The following is a 6,757-nucleotide window of genomic DNA, read 5'->3' as shown; positions in this document are numbered from 1 at the left end:
CAAAACTCCAAAAATGGGCCATACAAAAGTATTGGCACCCTCCGCCTAATACTTGGTTGCACAACCTTTAGCCAAAATAACTACGACCAACCGCTTCCGGTAACCATCAATGAGTTTCTTACAATGCTCTGCTGGAATTTTAGACCATTCTTCTTTGGCAAACTACTCCAGGTCCCTGATATTTGAAGGGTGCCTTCTCCAAACTGCCATTTTTAGATCTCTCCACAGGTGTTCTATGGGATTCAGGTCTGGACTCATTGCTGGCCACCTTAGAAGTCTCCAGGGCTTTCTCTCAAACCATTTTCTAGTGCTTTTTGAAGTGTGTTTTGGGTCATTGTCCTGCTGGAACACCCATGACCTCTGAGGGAGACCCAGCTTTCTCACACTGGGCCCTACATTATGCTGCAAAATTTGTTGGTAGTCTTCAGCCTTCATAACGCCATGCACATGGTCAAGCAGTCCACTGCCAGAGGCAGCAAAGCAACCCCAAAACATCAGGGAACCTCCGCCATGTTTGACTGTAGGGACCGTGTTCGTTTCTTTGAATGCCTCTTTTTTTCTCCTGTAAACTCTATGTTGATGCCTTTGCCCAAAAAGCTCTACTTTTGTCTCATCTGACCAGAGAACATTCTTCCAAAACGGTTTAGGCTTTTTCAGGTAAGTTTTGGCAAACTCCAGCCTGGCTTTTTTATGTCTCGGGGTAAGAAGTGGGGTCTTCCTGGGTCTCCTACCATACAGTCCCTTTTCATTCAGACGCCGACGGATAGTACGGGTTGACACTGTTGTACCCTCGGACTACAGGGCAGCTTGAACTTGTTTGGATGTTAGTCGAGGTTCTTTATCCAACATCCGCACAATCTTGCGTTGGAATCTCTTGTCAATTTTTCTTTTCCGTCCACATCTAGGGAGGTTAGCCACAGTGCCATGGGCTTTACACTTCTTGATGACCCTGCGCACGGTAGACACAGGGACATTCAGGTCTTTGGAGATGGACTTGTAGCCTTGAGATTGCTCATGCTTCTTCACAATTTGGTTTCTCAAGTCCTCAGACAGTTCTTTGGTCTTCTTTCTTTTCTCCATGCTCAATGTGGTACACACAAGGACACAGGACAGAGGTTGCGTCAACTTTAATCCATGTCAACTGGCTGCAAGTGTGATTTACTTATTGCCAACACCTGTTAGGTGCCACAGGTAAGTTACAGGTGCTGTTAATTACACAAATTGGAGAAGCATCACATGATTTTTCGAACAGTGCCAATACTTTTGTCCACCCTCTTTGTTATGTTTGGTGTGGAATTATATCCAATTTGGCTTTAGGACAATTCTTTTTGTGTTTTTTCATTCAAGACAAATTAAATGAAGCTAATAATACCAAAGAATTTGTGTTTGCAATCATGTTCAGGAAGAAACTGAGCATTATCTGACAGAATTGCAGGGGTGTCAATACCTTTGGCCACAACTGTAGTAGTTATAGTCTTGTTCATAGGAGCAGTATTATAGTAGTTATATTCTTGTACATAGGAGCAGTATTATAGTAGTTATATTCTTGTACATAGGGGCAGTATTATAGTAGTTATATTCTTGTATATAGGGGCAGTATTATAGTAGTTATATTCTTGTACATAGGAGCAGTATTATAGTAGTTATGTTCTTGTACATAGGGGCAGTATTATACTAGTTATATTCTTGTACATAGGGGCAGTATTATACTAGTTATATTCTTGTACATAGGGGCAGTATTATAGTAGTTATATTGTACATAAGGGGCAGTATTATAGTAGTTATATTCTTGTACATAGGGGGCAGTATTATAGTAGTTATATTCTTGTACATAGGGGCAGTATTATAGTAGTTATATTCTTGTACATAGGGGCAGTATTATAGTAGTTATATTCTTGTACATAGGAGCAGTATTATAGTAGTTATATTCTTGTACATAGGGGCAGTATTATAGTAGTTATATTCTTGTACATAGGGGGCAATATTATAGTAGTTATATTCTTGTACATAGGGGGCAGTATTATAGTAATTATTGATTACTGATTATTATAAAAGGAAAAAGAAAAGTATAGTATATAAAGCTGATCTAACATAAGTAATAACTTAGGTTTTATTCGCATGTTGCTCGTGTTTATGTTACATAGATTTGCGGGTGGTGCAGGGTGGTCCTGGGAAGATTATTGGGGTTTTAACGCTTTCAGATTCTATTTCATTTTTCAGTCACTTACTGAGACCATAAATAATAATGAATGATGAGCAGTGAAATCCATGGGTAATGTTATTTACAGCCCTCTAGGGAGCTGTTCTGTCTGCAGAGCTCCACATGGAAGATACTTGCAGATTCTGAACTTGATCCTGTTACAAATAATCAATGCTGCGACTGCTGCTAATGTGATGTTCTCAACACTGGATCCCTGGAGCAAGGGAGCAGAACTCTCTGGGAATGATAGGTTAGATACACAGCTCAGCAGTCAGCATCACACAGGAGAGGATTAGATACACGGCTCAGCAGTCAGTATCACACAGGAGAGGACTAGATACACGGCTCAGCAGTCAGTATCACACAGGAGAGGATTAGATACACGGCTCAGCAGTCAGCATCACACAGGAGAGGATTAGATACACGGCTCAGCAGTCAGCATCACACAGGAGAGGATTAGATACACGGCTCAGCAGTCAGCATCACACAGGAGAGGATTAGATACACGGCTCAGCAGTCAGCATCACACAGGAGAGGATTAGATACACGGCTCAGCAGTCAGTATCACACAGGATAGGATTAGATGCACGGCTCAGCAGTCAGTATCACACAGGAGAGGTTTAAAAGCCAATGAATAATGTGTGATAAACAGCTGGAAACACTGAACACGATATATCGGGCAGAATGAGAGGCGGCACTTGTGGGGGCGACGGACGGCGCCATTATCTGCGCAGGAATCGTCAGAGACGTGGAGCGAAGGAGCTTTCCCCGCTGAGGAGCGGACGCTTTACCCTTTTATTAGTCCGGCTGCCTCCCTGACAATTCCGCTTTCTTTGCCTCTTCTCCTGAGTTGCGGACTTTTATATTTAGCGCTGATTTTTCTGGTCTTTACTAAGGGGGCATTGTACACAGGGGTCACTATGCAAAGCAGCCTGAAAACACGCCCCCGGAAATCCATGTAAGACACGCCCCCGGAAATCCATGTAAGACACGCCCCCGGAAATCCATGTAAGACACGCCCCCGGAAATCCATGTAAGACGCGCCCCCGGAAATCCATGTAAGACACACCACTGGAAATCCATGTAAGACACGCCCCCGAAAATCCATGTAAGACACGCCCCCGGAAATCCATGTAAGACACGCCCCCGGAAATCCATGTAAGACACGCCCCCGGAAATCCATGTAAGACGCGCCCCCGGAAATCCATGTAAGACGCACCCCCGGAAATCCATGTAAGACGCGCCCCCGGAAATCCATGTAAGACACGCCCCCGGAAATCCATGTAAGACACGCCCCCGGAAATCCATGTAAGACACACCACTGGAAATCCATGTAAGACACGCCCCCGAAAATCCATGTAAGACACGCCCCCGAAAATCCATGTAAGACACGCCCCCGGAAATCCATGTAAGACACGCCCCCGGAAATCCATGTAAGACGCGCCCCCGGAAATCCATGTAAGACGCGCCCCCGGAAATCCATGTAAGACGCACCCCCCGGAAATCCATGTAAGACACGCCCCCGGAAATCCATGTAAGACACACCACTGGAAATCCATGTAAGACATGCCCCCAGAAATCCATGTAAGACATTCCCCCGGAAATCCATGTAAGACATGCCCCCGGAAATCCATGTAAGACATGCCCCCGGAAATCCATGTAAGACAGGCCCCCGGAAATCCATGTAAGACAGGCCCCCGGAAATCCATGTAAGACATGCCCCCGGAAATCCATGTAAGACAGGCCCCCGGAAATCCATGTAAGACAGGCCCCCGGAAATCCATGTAAGACAGGCCCCCGGAAATCCATGTAAGACAGGCCCCCGGAAATCCATGTAAGACAGGCCCCCAGAAATCCATGTAAGACAGGCCCCCAGAAATCCATGTAAGACACACCACTGGAAATCCATGTAAGACAGGCCCCCAGAAATCCATGTAAGACAGGCCCCCAGAAATCCATGTAAGACACGCCCCCGGAAATTCATGTAGGACACACACCCAGAAATCCATGTAAGACACGCCCCCGGAAATCCATGTAAGACACGCCCCCGGAAATCCATGTAAGACACGCCCCCAGAAATCCATGTAAGACACGCCCCCAGAAATCCATGTAAGACACGCCCCCGGAAATCCATGTAAGACACGCCCCCGGAAATCCATGTAAGACAGGCCCCCAGAAATCCATGTAAGACAGGCCCCCAGAAATCCATGTAAGACAGGCCCCCAGAAATCCATGTAAGACAGGCCCCCAGAAATCCATGTAAGACAGGCCCCCAGAAATCCATGTAAGACAGGCCCCCGGAAATCCATGTAAGACAGGCCCCCGGAAATCCATGTAAGACACGCCACTGGAAATCCATGTAAGACACACCACTGGAAATCCATGTAAGACAGGCCCCTGGAAATCCATGTAAGACAGGCCCCCAGAAATCCATGTAAGACAGGCCCCCAGAAATCCATGTAAGACACACCACTGGAAATCCATGTAAGACACACCACTGGAAATCCATGTAAGACAGGCCCCCGGAAATCCATGTAAGACAGGCCCCCGGAAATCCATGTAAGACACGCCCCCGGAAATCCATGTAAGACAGGCCCCCGGAAATCCATGTAAGACACGCCCCCGGAAATCCATGTAAGACACGCCCCCGGAAATCCATGTAAGACACGCCCCCGGAAATCCATGTAAGACACGCCCCCGGAAATCCATGTAAAACACGCCCCCGGAAATCCATGTAAAACACGCCCCCGGAAATCCATGTAAGACACGCCACTGGAAATTCATGTAAAACGCCCCCAGAAATCCATGTAAGACACGCCCCCGGAAATCCATGTAAGACACGCCCCCGGAAATCCATGTAAGACACGCCCCCGGAAATCCATGTAAGACACGCCCCCGGAAATCCATGTAAAACGCCCCCAGAAATCCATGTAAGACACGCCCCCGGAAATCCATGTAAGACACGCCCCCGGAAATCCATGTAAGACACGCCCCCGGAAATCCATGTAAGACACACCACTGGAAATTCATGTAAAACGTCCCCAGAAATCCATGTAAGACACGCCCCCAGAAATCCATGTAAGACACGCCCCAGGAAATCCATGTAAGACACGCCCCCGGAAATCCATGTAAGACACGCCCCCAGAAATCCATGTAAGACACGCCCCTGGAAATCCATGTAAGACACGCCCCCAGAAATCCATGTAAGACACGCCCCCAGAAATCCATGTAAGACACACCCCCAGAAATCCATGTAAGACACACCACTGGAAATCCATGTAAGACACACACCCAGAAATCCATGTAAGGTCGGTTTCACACATCCTGATATTTCAGGTTCCAGAAAAAATGGTACCAGAGTTATCAGTGTCTGTGTGTTTACTACGTGTGGCAACCGTGTGCCGCATCAGTAGCACATGGACGCCGCCGGGGAAGGAGCGCTACTGTAAGCCGCTGTCCCATGGCAGCTGGTGCTGAAGCCGGCTTTCATCCATTTCCTCCTGCTCTGCCGTGGTCAGCGCGAGCAGAGGAGAATGAATGAGAATCTGACCTGTTGTGATCTCCGGACCGTGGGAGAATGTAAGTGATAAGGTCACTGTGTCAGAGCTTGAACGGCCGTGACCTCATCACTTGCATTTTCCCACGGTCCTGAGGTCACAGCAGGCCAGTTTTTCATTCATTCTCCTCTGCTCACCGGCAGAGCAGGGGAGAATGGATGACAGCCGAGTTCAGCAGCTGCCGCTAGGGAACAAGGGCTCACAGTAGCGGAGCCGTGTGCACTGTTCGCCGTGTGCACTGTTCTCCGTGTGCACTGTTCTCCGTGTGCACTGTTCTCCGTGTGCACTGTTCGCCGTGTGCACTGTTCTCCGTGTGCACTGTTCTCCGTGTGCACTGTGTGCACGTTTTGCGGCCCGGCCCGTACACTGTGCAGGTGGCCTGGAACCTTACAAAAAGTGTAATACACAAATAAAAACTCCATTAGAACAGAAATGTTTATTTAGAGGGAAATTGAAAAGTTGTTGTTTTTTTTTGTACAAGTTTGCTGCTATTTTAACCATTTACAAAGAAGACACAATCCTTTTAATTAAAAGAAAAAAATGGGTTTGGCACCGTGTTAGCAGCTGATAAATGAATGCTCAGTGTGAAAAACAAGATAATCTTGTAGTTATGAGACCTTTTAATGGCTGAAAAAAATAAATGATGTTCCCCAGCAGCTTCCGGGACTTCTCAGGTCCCTTCCTCAGAGAACACGCAGAAGCGGCAGCCAGACGCTTCATCATCAATGATCGCTCCCAGCTCCTCCTGCAACGGTTTTCTGAAGAGTTCCCTGAGCAATGAGCGCCCTCTCCTGGTGATCACGACATAAGACGACTGCTGCGGCTGATCACTGGAGGACGATCATACGATGATTGACGTTTGCGGAACCTTCTTCGTGAGAGATTACGCGATAGCGTGATACAATGTTGTGTTTTCTACCTTCACAATGAAGACTCCAACCCTAAATCAGCCAAAAAATCACAACACTGAAGCGTCAGCGTGAAGCTTCATATACAAGCA

This window comes from Dendrobates tinctorius, unplaced genomic scaffold, assembly GCF_039654945.1.
Source record: "Dendrobates tinctorius isolate UK_male_01 unplaced genomic scaffold, ASM3965494v1 ptg000143l, whole genome shotgun sequence".
NCBI lineage: Eukaryota > Metazoa > Chordata > Amphibia > Anura > Dendrobatidae > Dendrobates > Dendrobates tinctorius.
This window is presented reverse-complemented; position numbering follows the sequence as displayed.